The 15,129-nt window shown below is 28.2% G+C and overlaps 1 long non-coding RNA gene across 3 annotated transcripts; it reads right to left on the minus strand.

Moving 5' to 3' along the window:
• Window positions 1-10,730: 10,730 nt before the first annotated feature.
• On the minus strand, window positions 10,731-12,508 carry LOC131594148 (uncharacterized). 3 transcript variants are annotated; one of them, XR_009281293.1, is made up of 5 exons: window positions 12,374-12,508; window positions 11,944-12,066; window positions 11,764-11,796; window positions 11,369-11,659; window positions 10,731-11,044 (listed from the first exon to the last, which is right to left on the minus strand). It is a non-coding gene; the product is annotated as an uncharacterized LOC131594148 (long non-coding RNA). The 3 variants fall into 3 exon arrangements; XR_009281291.1 differs by having other exon boundaries at window positions 10,731-11,659; XR_009281292.1 differs by having other exon boundaries at window positions 10,731-11,413; window positions 11,489-12,066.
• Between the last annotated feature and the right edge of the window lie 2,621 nt (window positions 12,509-15,129).

Below are 15,129 nucleotides of genomic sequence, written 5' to 3' on the forward strand. Positions count from 1 at the left end.
AGTTTAACTTCTTTCTTTGTTACTCTCATCTCTAAGGTGAATGCCCTTTTGTAATTTGGGGAGTTTAGACCTATCTCTCTACTTAGGTCCCTATATAAGTTGTTTTCTAAAGTGTTGGCTACTAGAATGACATATGTGATGGAAAAATAGTTTCTCTTGAGCAATTAGGTTTTTTAAGCGGTAGGCAGTTGGTGGATGGTGTGGCGACTTTGAATGAGATGATTGATTTTGCCATGGTTTCTAAGAAGGATTGCTTTATCTTTAAATTGGACTTTGGAAAGAAAGATGATTTTTTTAGTTGGACGTTTATAGAGTATATGTTACGGAGATTTGTTCTTGATGGGAGATGGAGGGCTTGGACTAGAGCATGCATTTTTTTCTAGTAGCCTTTTTGTTTTAGTGAATGGTTGTTCAATAGAGGGAATAAATATTAAGATGGGGCTTAAGAAAAGATATTCTTTGTCTAATTTTCTCTTCCATTTTATGGTGGAGGGCTCAATGTAGTTGTTAAGAGGGTAACACGGTTGAGGCTTTCTTTAGGGTCATAGTAGGTTCATGAGGGTTATAGGTGTCTTACCTTTAGTACACAAATAATACATATATTTTGGGGGAGACAACTATGGGTGACTTGTGGTATGAAGGTGATATTTTCCAAGAGTTCTATGATTGATGTTAATGTTGGGGGTTCTTTTTGGAATTTTTCTAATAACTTTTTACAATGTAAAATTGGGCTTCTTCCTTTTAAGTACTTATGCTTCTGGTGAGTACTACTCTTTGGTAAGAGGGAACTTGGGAACCCATGGTTAAGTTGGTCACGAAGAGGATTTCTTCTTGGAAGAATATGTTTGTGATTCTTTGGCTAAAAATAGTCCTTCTGAGTTGGTGCTCTCATTGTGGAGAGACATATACCTACATGAATGAATCCAAGGGTTTGGACCACTGTTGGTTGGGGAGGTAGAGTTATTGGAGGTATTGTTTAGTTTGATTGAGGGGATGGTTAAGCGGGATAAAGACGACGATTGGGTTGGAATCTAAAACTTTAATTGGGTTTTCGGTGAGGCTAACTTATAATTGTATTTCTCTTTCAGTTGTTGGGGAACGAAGTATGATATGTGGTGTGTTAAGGGGTTAGCTAAAAATCGAAAGAGTTTGGCGCTTTCCAAAGTAACTATTTTTCTTGGTTATTGTTGAAGGACATGTTAGCAACTAGGCTTAAACTTGTGAGACAATGGATTATTTAGGAGGACATCGGGGTAGGATAAGTCGTGTGCCTAGGTCAGGCTGAGTCAATTGGTTCATTTATTTTTTCATTATGATATAGTTTCCTCTTTTTGATGTAGGATTTTTAAGTTGGTGGGTTTGTAGATGCCTATTCTGATGTCAAATTTTGAGGTGTTTGAGAGGTTAAAGAGTTAATTGGGGGAAGATATTATCTTTTGGTTTAACTTTGATCTAGTATGCAATGGTTTTGACTATTTGGTATATACGTCATAAAATTAACTTTTGCAGCAAAAGCTTAACTCAAATCGAACTTTTTTAAAAATAAAGAAAGGTAAGACTTTTTTTTAGAAGTTTATTTATTATATAAGAAAAGTTGCTGCTTTGGAAATCACCAAAATACCCTTTTGTTATCTTAGTCTAAATTAATAATTTATGGGCAAAAAATGTTTTTGGTTGATTTTTTCCAACTCACTTTTTACTTTTCAACCCATTTTTCACTTTTCACTTTTCCCTTTTCCCTTTTTCATTTTTCACTTTCCAACTCACTTTTTACTTTTCACTTTTTCATTTTTCACTTTCCAACTCACTTTTTACTTTTTACTTTTTATTACTATATTATTATTATTATTTATAATAAATAATTAATAAAAATATTCTAATAAATTATTTTTTAATAAAAAAATTATTATAATCATTTTAAATTATTGTTAATTTACATTTAAAGAAATATTTAATTTTTAAAAATTAACTTTAATAATTGAATATTAATAACGAAGAAATATAATTTGAAATAATTTTTATTTTACGATACAATATTTTTTAAGAAAACAATAATAATTTTTATTTTAAAAAAAATATTTCATTTAAAATGAATTTAAAAATATACTTGAAAATGTGTGTTATTGGATAAAATACAAAAATGTGTGTCACTTATCATTAACTTTAATTTATATGATTCAAAATATTATTATATTAATATATGTCATTAATGAAGTGTATACAATAAAAATAATGCTTGCACAATTGAATATTACAAAAATTATTTGTTATTGATTACATTTCACAAATATATGATATCAATGTAAATATGATATATATATATATATATATATATATATATATATATATATATATATATATATATATATATATATATATATATATATATATATATATATATATATATATATATATATATATAAGGGAAAAAAGTGTATTACTTATTCAATTGTAGCATACTACTATTATTTATAGTCAAATTCTATTGATTCAGATTTTTTTTAAAATGATAAATAAACGAAAATAATATTTGTATATGGAAAAAAATATATTATTGATCAAAATATTTTTATATACGAAAAATTATATTTATGATCCAAAAACATTTTATTCAAAAAGCTATATAGGGAAAAAAACTATTATTGATCTAAATATTTTTATGTAAACAATTCTAAACATAAATAATATTTGTATATGGGAAAAATCTATTAATGATTTAATATTTTTATATATGAAAAGTGGTATTAATGATCCAAAAAAAAATTTATTCAAAAAAGGTATACGGGAAAAAAACTATTATTGATCTAAATATTTTTATATATGAGAATGATATTTATGATAAATTTTTATTCAAAAAAAAGTATACGGAAAAAAAAAACTATTATTGATCTAAATATTTTTATATACGAAAATTTAAAATTGATTCAGATATTTTTGTAAACGATATCTAAACATAAATAATATTTGTATATAGGAAAAATCTATTAATGATCTAAATATTTTTATATGTGAAAAATGGTATTTATGATCCTCAAAAAATTTATTCAAAAAAAGTATACGAAAAAAATTATTATTGATCTAAATATTTTTATATACGAAAATTTACAATTTATTCGGATATTTTTGTAAACGATACCTAAACATAAATAATATATGTATATGGAAAAAATCTATTAATGATCTAAATATTTTTATATATGAAAATTGTTATTTGTGACTCAAAAAATTGATTAAAAAATGGTATAAGGGAAAAAAATTATTATTGATCCAAAAAAAATTTATATACAAAAATTTATTATTGATCCAATTTTTTTTTAAATAATACCTAAACATAAATAATATTTGTTTACGGGAAAAAATCTATGATTCATCTACATATTTTTATATACGAAAAATAGTATTTACGATCTAAGAATTTTGATTTTGATTTAAAATAAATAATTATGTAAACAAATGTGCGTACCAAACCGGAACTCGTACATATGCACGGGTTTGTTACTAGTTAATTAGTTAAAAAGGAAAACTACATATCATAAAAAATTATGTCTATCAAGATATAAATAATTTTTTATTAGTGTTGTTATTATTATTATTATTATTATTATTATTATTATATTAGATTTTGTATGTTAGATTTAATTATAAACTTGCTGACATTCTCAATAAGAAAGATTAATAATACATGACAAGGAGGGACTATACCAATGCCTTCTCAATAAGAAGAAAATTAAAAAAAGACAGATCTAGTCTATTTTTTTTACATAATCATATCTAATACCTAAAGGCAAGGAATAAAAAATAGTGAAGGAAAACATAATTGAGTTCATCATATCTAATATGAATTTGCTTATTTCACTAAGTTCTAATAAACATATAACTTGTCAAAGTAGTTAGAAAAATGATTATATGAACAACTATGTTACATTTACCAAAAAACGTACACTAATCAATGATTTTTTAGCATCATATAACTCATCATTCATCACACATTTTTTAATGGTTAAAATCTATTCATTGTTACAAATTCTTTATTCAATGACTTTCTACTAATTCATTCTTGAAAGCATAAAATTTGATGCTTTGAAAATGAACAAGTATGAGAAAAATTTGAAAGAAAACTAGAAGTATTGGAGAGATTTTACCTATAAAAGAACATGAGAGGAATGATCAATTGCAAAATGTTAGAAAAATATTAATCAGTATAAGATATATTTTAAATACAGCATAATTTTTCATATGATTATTTCCAAAATCAATTTAATAGTTTATATGTTCAAAGAGGGGTTAGTGAAACAAACAATCAACATTAGATATGATAAACTCAACTGTATTTTTATCTATAACTATATCTATAACTATATATATAAAGGGGATAGGGAGATTTGGGCTAGTCTATTTTCTTTTCTATTTTAACCTTCACAATCTACAATTATTCCTAATATAACACTTACATTTAATACAAATTATAATTGCATCATGATTTTTCTCTAACTGCTTTTATAAGTTTGTCAACTTCTATTAACAAAAACTGCTACATCAATATAACTCCTCCCTTTAGTTTCTCCAAAACAACTCCCTCTTCCACTGATTTATCAATTTCTTGCAAAATCATGACTACTAAATTTTATTGGAAACCATAGGTATTTTTATAGGAAGCGTGGCTAGAGAAGAAAGATCAAGAGAATGTCAAACTGGGGAGAAAGAATATACTCAAGGTGTAGAAATAAATTATTGGTTTTTTACGATAGATTTCCAATTTCGCAATTGAAATAGTATTATGTTGACAGTAGTAGTGCACGCACAAAGAAACTGTTTTTTCTACTCTTTTTCTTTTTGGAATTTATTTCAGGTTGATATACTTTTATATTTTGATAACTTATAAAGGGCACAATTAATTTTACAGGGACAACTTCTTTACCATCACAAAATGTTGGGTTGTATACCTTTAACCAATCACAAAGTTCCATTTAATTTTATCATATTTACTTAATTATAAAATAGTACACTTTTTGTTGTTTCCAAGAAATTTTACATTAAAGGTAATTTTACCCAACTTTTTGAGTTGAGTAGATAAGAATTCACCTAATTTTATTTGACCTGTGTCATGTGTTATGTAGTGTTGCACATTATGTTTCATTCATTTCATGCATAATTACAACTCATAAACATTACAATATATTTTACTCTTCAATTGCAAAAAAAATAACGAGGTGTTCTAAATTAAAAATATAATCACACTACATAATTTGTGTTAATTTGTTAGTATTTATTTTTATCATGTTTTTATTATAGAAACTTTTAAATGATGATGACATATAATTATATTTTATATATTGTTTTGTGTTTGGCGCGTTTAAATTTACATAAAACACAATAAATATAATTTAAAATTATTTGTTTGTATTTTAGTTTTTATCCTTGAAATTTATTTCTTCTTTCACTTTTTTCTTACTACCTATAGAAATATATGAGACAATTTATTAGAAATAGTGCAAATGAAAATTCTAGTGCAAGTATTATACTTTTTAGAGAGAGAGGGAGAGGGGGGAAGGAGAGAGAGATGAGATATGAGAGAGAGAGAGAGAGAGAGAGAGAGAGAGAGAGAGAGAGAGAGAGAGAGAGAGAGAGAGAGAGAGAGAGAGAGAGAGAGAGAGAGAGAAGAGGAGTGAGAGAGAGAGAGAGAGATGGAGGGGGAGGGAGGGACAGAGAGGGAGAGGAAGAGGGGAGGGAGGGGGAGATTTTGTTTCACTAAAACACTTTTAAAATATATATTTATCATCTTGATTTTAATTATGTTAATTGCGTCTAAAAAAATATTACTTTTAAGGCGACATATAATAATAATCTCATAAAAAGATATATACACATTTATTTTTCCCTTCTGTGCATATTAAAAAATGCGGACAAACGGACACGGGAGTGCCTATTTAAACGCTAGTCACTATAATGTGCTTTTGACATGTTCGAAGGATCAAGATGAAAGTTGCACAAAGAATCATAAAAATATAATCTCAATATCAATCTCAAACTCTAACTCAATAACAAGAACTAAACTACAACATATAGAGTTTCATAACTTTGGGAAGTAAAACAACTAAACAACAATGACAATAACACTAACGACTCAAAAACAAAAACTTACATTAAACAACAACTAAAAAAATAATCTCTCAACAAAGCTACAACAACATCAATAATAAACTTATAACATCAGTCTTAGTTTAAACAACAACATCAATAATAAATTTATAACATCAATCTTAGTTTAAACAACAATATCAATTTCAGTTTAAACAACAAGATTAAACCTCTAGGGTTTCGGGTCTCAACAACAACAACAACAAACAATGATAATAGCAGCAGCAACAACAACAACAATAGCAACACCAACCTTAATGTAACATGAGTAATGATGTTTGACGTACCAGATCTAAAAAAAAAGATATGAAAGAAATTATTTGGGTCTTTCATTCTGGTAAATATCAAACGTGACCCCTAAACACATATCATCTTTGTATCGAAGATGATATGTATTTAGGTATATCGATTTTAGGGATCTTCGTTAAGGTTCTGAGTGTGTTGTTTTTGTTTTAGCCAAATGAAACTGAAAGCTACAAGCTAAGCTATATATGTTAGTGTAAAAAATTTCACCTCAGTTGGAAAACATAACCGAGGTGAAAAAACGATTATTTTTGGTACGCGGCACTTTTAATGAATTAAAATATAAACTAAAGTTGATGGGAGTCGAAGCATGTATCCCGAATTAGTTTACCCCCCGGTTTTAACTAAAACTGACAAAATAAATTGTATATTTTTTTATAAAAAAATATGGCATCTTCAGGAGTTATACTTTGGTTTTTTGTTACCTGAGGGTGAAATCGTTGTTATAAAATATATATTATTTGTAATTGTGCGTGAAACTTATTTGTAGGAAAGGAGAAGGAATATGCTTAATTTATTGGGCCAAAATAATTAATATTCATAAGCCATGTGATCCAATGACAAAAAAAATTCTCTAAAATTTAGAGAGTATAAAAGAAACCTCTTGACCGAAATAAAAAGAGGTTCAAAAGTTGAAAGACTTGAGAAATCACTAAGAAAAAACATCTTATTGAAAAAGAAGAAATCTGAATTACCAGTAGTGAAGAGTTTCTTCTATTCTCCCTCCATTGAGCATCCTGACGTGACAGAACTCGCCTAAGGTTTTATTGAAAGATTGCAAGGAGTAGAGCGTCATACTTAGATTTATTTTTATTTTTATTTGTGTTTAAAAATGTTGAATGTAAAAACTTGTGTTGATATGTATTTTGTATTGAGAAATGTAGTACTTTAATGTAAACCTTTTTATATTAAGAAATGTGAAGTTTAATGAAAAGTAGTAATTTGTATTAAAATTAAGTGGTTTGAAGTAATGCATTTTACTATGTAAAATAATGTTATACATCTATTTTTTTGCTTGATCACCTTAGAAATTGGTAAAAATTGGTTGAGGATTGAGAGATCTATTAACGAATGGACTTCATAAGTAAATATGGTTGAAAATAGACATATTCATTAGATTAGTCACTTTGGAGATAAAGGACTACAATCGTATGAGAAATCAGGAGTTAAAAATAGACATGATTGAATGTTATTGTGAGACCTTGAGAGTTGTTCCCCTGACTTAATGCAACACTAGATCACTTTCTACCTCATCTATCACGACAGATCTCATTAAACACACAAATTGTGAAATTCATTAGATGAATAATTGGCCAATATGTCTCTTACTATTGGACAAATCTTACGATCCAGATAAACAAACTAATTCAAAAATATAGTACCATGGAACCGAACGGATCAAGCCTCAACCAAGATCAGAACATAAAAACATAGCTCATCTTAGTCTATTTGTCACTCATATCAACATTCATCCAATTTTGAAGCAATATGATTTTATAAATATATCATTTGATGTGGTAAAATAAATAACCGTACGAACTTTAACAAAGTCATAGAATCAAACTCTCAATAATTGTTGAAGGATAGTAACTATACTAATCAACCTTTGATACTACATGTGAGCAACCTGTTTGATAACAACTGTCATCGATTTCCAAATTTAACCATATTAGTTGTCTTTTTATTGGCAAAATACATCATGATTAAAGCCATGATATATAATTTTATTGGTGTTGTGTTAGTTCGTGTGATTGAAATGTGTATGGTCCATAAACACGTGCAAATCATGACATTGTCTTCGTGTAATTATGATTTATTTCAACCATGTGGGCTCCATGCTAGGATCATGCGACCCAACTTTACCTCTCACATTGTCCTCTCTCTTTGTCCCACGCTTTTTACATTTTGTTACCAAAAAATCTATTTATTCAAATAATTTAATGAGTGTATATTCATTCATATTTGAAAGAAAAAAATTCATTTGCATCCAATCAAGTTAGGTCATATGAATATATGTAAAGTTATTATAGAAATACATCTATAAAAAGTCGTAATTTGATGTGATTTAATTATATTAGACTATTGAGTACATATAATATTAATTGTAATTTATTTGTTCTCGTGTGTTCATAGAAGTGAAAATAGGCTTGGCCGAGTTAGGCTTTGTTAAGCCTGAATCCGATCTTTTAAAAAATTCAAAGTTTAAGTCTAGCCTGTAGTTTATGGCGCCGTCTAAGGTGAGAGACGTCCATAGGTCTCTCACCGTGAGAGACCATTTTTTTTTCTTTTTTTTTTTTTCAAATCAATCATAGCCATTGAATATGCCATTGGATATGAGGTGTACCATTATTATTATAGATCTCTCCACACTCAATAAAACACTCATGTTAAATTGCTCTCATTTCTCTCTCCATCTCTCACATCTTCTCTTTTCTTCTTTATCTCTCACATATATTTATTACTATTAAATAAATAAATATTAAATAATTTGACCTATACTTATTCTACTATTAACAATAATTAGTTTCACACTATTTCTCTTACAAATATGATTTTTTTTTTACATTTTTATTAATAATATTTTAAATCAATTTATTATATTTATAAGTTTTTAAACATATTAATTCATTCATAATCATTGTAAAACTTTGTTTTCAATTAAAAGCAAAATTTTATTAAGATTACAATAAATAATAGTTAATTTGTATTTAAGATAGTAGTATTTAATTCGGTAAAAAACAGATAGTATTTAATTTTTAGATTAATAATATTTTAATTTTAATTTAATTATAAGAAAAAGTGTGTTATTTTTCAAATACGGAAAAACTGTGATATTTTTCAATCAACAAAATATATTTACAATACAATAGATGTTATGTTATTGATTAAAAAATAATAATTAAAAAGAATTACAAAGACATTGCGGTCTTATATAGATGCATCCTATCAAATATAAAGATAAATATACTATTTAAATTTAGAACCTATTTTTATCAACTTCCAAGGTATTTTAATATTTATGTAAATTAACAATAATGTTAAATTATTCAATTAATTTTTGTTATACTATTTTTGAATTGATGATAATATTAAGTATTAAATTATATGAACAATAATTATAAAATTTGTTTTAATTGTTAATAATGTATTAAATTATATGTTTAATCTTTTAAATATACGCGTAAAGAAATATTTTGATCCAAATTCTATTAAAATAATTAATAAAAAAATCGGTGTCATTGATTTAAAAAGACGAAAAAATAAATATGTCAGTTTATAAGTTGTTGATTAATACAAAAAAATTCTAACAATAATTGTATTAAATTTTTTATTAAAATATATTAATTGGTATTAAATTTTAAATTTGTACTATATGATCATTATAACAATAATAATTACTTTTTTTTGTACAATTAGTAAAAAATAAAAGTAGCTATACTTAAAATAATTTAGGAATTTAAACACGAGAAAAAATATATTATTATTTTTAATTATTTTTATTAATAATATTTTTATTTTGAAATTATTTTTAATTTAAAATACAATAAGTTTTAAGAGAATATATGTAAAAGTGAGCTATATATTATTAATAATAATTTTTAAGAGAATATATGTAAAAGTGAGCTATATATTATTGATGTAATAATTTAGTAATATATGTTATTAATGTGAATAAGAGAAATATATGTCTCTTATAAATTTATTTAAAATACTTCCGAATTAATGAGTAGCTGGAAATAAGTTTTTGATTGATCAAAATATTTTTATAAATAATATCGAAACAAAAATAATATTTACATATAGCAAATATATTGGTCCAAATAATATTTACAAATATTTGTTAATGAAAAAATGTCAAAAAAAAAAGTAAGAAGGGGAGAGGGGCGCTTGCTGTTCACATTTTTAGGATGGATTTTTTTGTTTTTTTAACCAACATAAAAATGATGATTTTTTCAATGATAAAGATTATCACTATATTAATTATTATTATTACCAGCTTTATGATTAATAAAAAAAATTGATTAATATTTAATATAGGTTTCAGATATTTATTTAATTTTTATTTATTTATTAAACAATTGACTAAGTCAACTAGCCCTAGTACTATTCATCTTCTCTATCACCAACGGCGGCCGACCATCCCCACCCCTAACCTTCTGCATCACAAAAAACCCCTAATCCAACTACTGATTCAAGCCCAGAACAAAGAAATTGTGAAATTCAAAAAGGAAAGATTTTATTTTCATCATCAAAACTTTATTACAGAGAAATCTTAACAAAACCGGAAAAGGAAATCAAACATAAATTGAATCAAGATCAAATTACATACAAATTACAACTCAGAATTTGTAACAAATTGAATCTCTAATTTCCTAACTCAGAATTCTAACGCATAAACCAAATCGAAAATCAATCATAAATTTTGAAACGTAAAATCAATAATTTTCCTAATCGGAATCTCTAATCTACACCTATAAGTGAAAATCTAAGATCCATTGCAAAGGGGGAGAAAAACCGGAGCCGAAAAACTCAGAGTGAGGATTCGGAGATTCAGAGTTGATCTATCTTCTTCTGGTGACTTGAAAACAACATCTGCTTTAGCCTGCAATAACAGAGTAAACAACTCCATTTAAACATATATGAAGATTCTTCCAAAATTGTATTCAATTTCTAAACACACAAAAAATTAAATTAAATAGAAAAATCAAAGAATATGTATGAGATATATGTATGAGATGTATGCGATCCTGAAGGATTTTGGCGCTTCAGCAACGGCTTGACCAGCGTGTTGGACGACGGTGTCGGCGTGTTGTTCATCATCTCTTTTTTGGAAAAAGCCAAATTAAAGAAAAGCACAAGAAGTGCTAGCATTACAATAGTTTACAAACAAGAGAAGTTAAGCACATATTGCAATGTGGATACCAACCAAGCCAATTTCAATCCGGCCTATTTTTAAACCTGCGACAGAATCCTGCATTTACCATCATAAATTAGAAACTGGTGAGGCAAATTAACGAAGCAAAGGCTAAACATCAATAAATAAAACCTGATATATTGGTTTGTCGAGGGGATATAAGGTCTCAGCAGCAGAATCCCATGTTTTCCACAACTTTCCTATCTCTTTCATTATTAATAACCGGTTATCAAATGAAGCTGGAAAGGCCGCAAATACATCAACAGCCCGAGATGAAATACAAGCTACACACATGAAGTAACTCTGAAACATGTAATAAAAAAGTTAACAAAAAAATAAAACAGACCTCTGTGTATATATAATTACATTGCTCTTTTGACAAGCTAAGATCAGAGCAAAAATCTAACCCAGTAACTCTTTTACACCATTTTAAGAGATCCCTGCCATGTAGAACCAAATGGACATTAATCAAAAGAAAAGTAACAATAGCACAGGCAGCTTATAATTATTCTTAATACCTTAACGAGAACCTGCCGAGACAATAAACAGATTGCCGACCATATATTATCAAAATTGTAAATCAATACCTATAAGTTCGCTTGCATGAAGCTCCAAATCAGGATACCTCACTTTGACTATATGTTGCAGATCTTCATTTTCTGGTGGTTGAATTATTATTCTTTTCCAAAGGACACTAAGTGAACCTTGACCTTAAAGGACAGCCAGAGTCAGGATCTAGTTCATAATTCCAACACATAAAACAATAGAATTTTAAATCAACAACAATAGCAACCTATAATTCCCACTCCATGAACTCTACAACATTGATCAAGAGATATCATTAGAACAAATTAGAACAGAGAAATTAAGAAACCCTTTTCCACACAACCCAAAAATAAATAAATATATATATATTTTTACGATGCGGAAAGAGATTAAAATCGAAACAGGAAAGCTAAAAAAAACTAAGAATTGAATTGAAGCCCCAAAAAAGTAGATTAAATAGAATATCAAAACCTTGATCTCTCTGAAGGGGGTGAAAAGACTCTTCTCAAGTTTGGAATCCAAATCGAGAATTTTAGAACGTTTCTTCTCTGAAGGAGCAACACGATCGAAATCATATAAGTGTGTTTCTTACATAAGGAGATTGAAAATGATTATAAAAAAAAGAGAGTTTTGATGGTGGAAACAAGGAGATAGGCGGGATAAGTTGTCGCTTATGAAAAGTACAAAATTTGTAGGCGGGATAAATTGTCGTCGCTTGTGAAAAGTGCAAAATTTGTAGGCGGGATAATTTGCCGCTTGTGAAAATGGAAAAATTGGTAGCTTTACATTTGTGAGAAGAATGACAGTGTATTAATAGTGCAATAATAAAATATTTTAAATATTAGTATAATTTAAATATTTGTATTGATAAAAGTTATTAGTGTAATAAATTATTACATAATTATTTATTTATATTTAACTCTCGTTTCTTAATAAGACTTAAATATTACTTTTAATTAATAATTTTATTTTATATTTATCTAATTTATATATTTTGAATATTATGAATAAGTTATTTATTAGTTTACAAAAAATAAATTATTATTCTTCTATATCATATTGTTATTGTTTTTAATTGGCGATAATGATAAATTAAATAATTAGAATAAATATGTTTTAAAAATCAATCATTAAAATTAGTAATATATATATATATATAAATATGATAAATATGATAAATTAAAGACAATGCACTAATTATATTATTTAAATTTGTCTGAAAAGCCAATTTTATATATATATATATATATATATATATATATATATATATATATATATATATATATATATATATATATATATATATATAAACGATGAATGGTCAAATTCACACATAGTTAGACATCATCAGTTGAATCCCTGACATGGATCACACATAGTTCGACATCATAAGTAGAATCCCTGACATGGCAGACACATAGTTCGACATCATCAGTTGAATCCCTGACATGTTTCACACATAGTTAGACATCATCAGTTGAATCCCTTACATGGTTCACACATAGTTAAACATCATCAGTTGAATCCCTGACATGGTAGACGCATAGTTCGACATCATCAGTTGAATCTCTGACATGGTTCACACATAGTTCGACATCATCAGTTGAATCCCTGACATGGATCACACATAGTTCGACATCATAAGTAGAATCCCTGACATGGCAGACACATAGTTCGACATCATTAGTTGAATCCCTGACATGTTTCACACATAGTTAGACATCATCAGTTGAATCCCTGACATGGATCACACATAGTTCGACATCATAAGTAGAATCCCTGACATGGCAGACACATAGTTCGACATCATCAGTTGAATCCCTGACATGTTTCACACATAGTTAGACATCATAAGTTGAATCCCTCACATGGATCACACATAGTTCGACATCATCAGTTGAATCCCTGACATGGCAGACACATAGTTCGACATCATCAGTTGAATCCCTGACATGTTTCACACATAGTTCGACATCATAAGTTGAATCCCTGACATGTTTCACACATAGTTCGACGTCATCAGTTGAATCCCTGACATGGTTCACACATAGTTAGACATCATCAGTTGAATCCCTGACATGGATCACACATAGTTCGACATCATAAGTAGAATCCCTGACATGGCAGACACATAGTTCGACATCATTAGTTGAATCCCTGACATGTTTCACACATAGTTAGACATCATCAGTTGAATCCCTTACATGGTTCACACATAGTTAAACATCATCAGTTGAATCCCTGACATGGTAGACGCATAGTTCGACATCATCAGTTGAATCTCTGACATGGTTCACACATAGTTCGACATCATCAGTTGAATCCCTGACATGGATCACACATAGTTCGACATCATAAGTAGAATCCCTGACATGGCAGACACATAGTTCGACATCATTAGTTGAATCCCTGACATGTTTCACACATAGTTAGACATCATCAGTTGAATCCCTGACATGGATCACACATAGTTCGACATCATAAGTAGAATCCCTGACATGACAGACACATAGTTCGACATCATCAGTTGAATCCCTGACATGTTTCACACATAGTTCGACATCATAAGTTGAATCCCTGACATGTTTCACACATAGTTCGACGTCATCAGTTGAATCCCTGACATGGTTCACACATAGTTAGACATCATCAGTTGAATCCCTGACATGGATCACACATAGTTCGACATCATAAGTAGAATCCCTGACATGGCAGACACATAGTTCGACATCATCAGTTGAATCCCTGACATGTTTCACACATAGTTAGACATCATCCATTCATCTGTAACATGGATAACACATAGTTGACCATCAACAATTCGTTTGTAACATGCTTCACACATAGTCAGACATATGCACGTGACTCCTTGACATGGTTAACACAAAGTTAACAATCATCAGTTGAATCCCTGACACACTTCACACATAGTTGACCATCATCAGTTGAATCCCTTACATGGTTTACTAATAGTTTAACATTACCAGTTGAATCCCTGTATCACGGTTCACACATAGTTAACCATCATCAGTTGACTTCCTGACATGGTTCACACATAATTTACCATCATTAGTTGAATACCTGACGTGCTTCACACATAGTTTACCATCGTTAGTTGAATCCATGATATGGTTGACATATAGTTTACCATCATCGGTTGAATCCCTGACATGGTTCACACATAGTTCGACATCATTAGTTGAATCCCTGACATGGTTCACACATAG

This window comes from Vicia villosa, linkage group LG4 (genome assembly GCF_029867415.1).
Source record: "Vicia villosa cultivar HV-30 ecotype Madison, WI linkage group LG4, Vvil1.0, whole genome shotgun sequence".
NCBI lineage: Eukaryota > Viridiplantae > Streptophyta > Magnoliopsida > Fabales > Fabaceae > Vicia > Vicia villosa.